Raw genomic sequence first — 2,500 nt, 5'->3', positions numbered from 1 at the left:
TGAATAGCCCTGAAACACTATCTGACATAGTGCCAGAAGATAAGACCTTCAGGTCAGAAGGCACTCAAAACATTATTACAGAAGAGCTGCCTCCATAAAGTAGAGTTAACCTTAATGGTATGGATGGAATAAAGCTTTCAGGACCTCCATTTGCTGATCGGCCATGACTCAAAATGGGAAGAAACAGCTGAAAACATCCATTAATAATCTGATGATGGAATGTATGAAGTATGAATGTAGGAAAATTGGATGTTGTCAAAAATGAAACAGAACACATAGGATTGATATCCCAGGCATTAGTGAGTTGAAATGGGCTGTTTTTGGCCATTTTGAATTAGACGATCATATGATCTACTATGCTGCAAATGACAAGTTGAATGACAAGTGTGGCATTCATAGTCACTGTGGTGGTTATGTTTTTGTGTGAAGATCTTTCCTGATGTACAATACTGTCATTGCTAGGATAATATCCATACACCTACAAGGAAGGCCAGTTAATCCTACTAGTATTCAGATATACCTACCAAAGATGATGAAATTGAAGATTTTTACCAACCTCTGCAGTCTGAAATTGACCAAACATGAAATCAAGCAGTATTGACTATTAATGGTGATTTGAATATGAAAGTGGAAACAAAGAATCACAACTAGTTGGAAAATATGGCCTTGGTGATAGAAATGACACAGGAGATCACGTGATAGAATTTTGCAAGACCAATGACATTCATTACAAATACCTTTTTTTAACAACATAACAGTGATTACATATGTGGACCTCACCAGATGGAATACACAGGAATCAGATTGACTATATCTGTGGAAAGAGGCAATGGAGAAGATCAATATCTCCAGCCATAAAAAGGCCAGGAGTGAGCATGTGGAACAGACCATCAACTGTTCAAGTTGAAGCCGAAGACAATTAAAACAAGGCCATGAGAGCCAAAATATGACCTTGAGGAAGGTTGGGCAATCCTACTTCCGTAGTGACACTGCCTCGGAAACCCAAGGAGGGGTCGCTATGAGTCGAGGCCAACTCGACGGCACATAACAACAACAACAACATGTTCCATTTGAATTTAGAGACCATCTGAAGAACAGATTTGACACACTGAACACCAGTGACCGAAAACAGACCAATTTTGGAATGACACCAAGAACATAAATGAAGAAAGTAAAAGGTCATTAAAAAGACAGAAAAGGAATAAAAAACCAAAATGGATGTCAGAAGAGACCCTGAAACTTGCTCTTGAATGGAGAGTAGCTAAAGCAAATGGAAGAAATGACAAGATAAAAGAGGTGAACAGTTTTCAAAGAGTAGCTCCAGAAGACAAACTCAATTATTATAATGAAATGCACAAAGATCTGGAATTAGAAAAACAAAAAGGAAGAACATGCTCAGCATTTCTCAAGCTGAAAGAACTGAAGAAAAAATTCCAGCCCAGATTTGCAATATTGAAATATTCTACAGGCAAAATATTGAATGATACAGGAAACATCAAAAGAAGATGGAAGGAATACCCAGGGTCACTGGACCAAAAAGACCTGGTCAATCTTCATCCATTTCAGGAGGTGGCCTATTATCAAGAACCAATGATATTGAAGAAAGAAGTCAAAGCTGCACTGAAGGAATTGGCAGAAAACAAGGCTCCAGGAACTGATGGAATACTCATGGAGATGTTTCAGGAAACAGATGCTCCTCTAGAGGCACCTAGTCATCTATGCCAAGAAATTTGGAAGACAGCTACCTGGCCAACTGACTGGAAGAGATCCATATTTGTACTTGTTCAAAAGAAAGGTAATACAACAGAATGTGGAAATTATTGAACAATATCATTAATATCATATGAAAATAAAATCTTGCTGAAGATAATTCAAAAATGGTCGCAGCAGTATATTAACCAAGAACTTCCAGAAATGCAAGCTGGATTCAGAAAAGGACATGGAATGAGGGATATCATAGCTGATGTCAGATGGATCTTGGCTGAAAGCAAAGAATACTAGAAAGATGTTTGCTTGTGCTTTATTGACTATGTGAAAGCATTAAACTGTGTGGATTGTAACAAATTATGGATAACATTGGGAAAAATGGGAATTTGAGAGCACTTAATTGTGCTCATGAGGAAACTTTACATAGACCAGGAGGCTGTTGTTCAAACAGAACAAGGGGATACTGCATGGTTTAAAATCAGGAAGGGTGTGTGTCAGCATTTTGTCTTTCACCATACTTATTCAATCTGTATGCTGAGCAAATGATCTGAGAAGCTGGACTATATGAAGAAGAATGTAGTGTCAGAATTGGAGCAAGACTCATTAACAACCTACCATATGCGGATGACACAACCTTGCTTGCTGAAAGTGAGGACGACTTGAAGCATTTACTGATGAAGATTAAATACTACAGTCTACAATCTTCCTTCTGAGGAGTAGCTGGTGGGTTTGAACAACCAGCCTTCTGGTTAGCAGTCAAGTGTCTTAGGCACTATGCCACCAGAGCTCCTTT

The sequence above is a fragment of the Orycteropus afer genome, unplaced genomic scaffold (assembly GCF_000298275.1).
Source record: "Orycteropus afer afer isolate SDZICR_OR568_19922 unplaced genomic scaffold, OryAfe1.0 scaffold00570, whole genome shotgun sequence".
NCBI classification, from domain to species: domain Eukaryota; kingdom Metazoa; phylum Chordata; class Mammalia; order Tubulidentata; family Orycteropodidae; genus Orycteropus; species Orycteropus afer.
The sequence above is the reverse complement of the archived record's forward strand: the minus strand, read 5'-3'. Positions refer to the sequence as shown.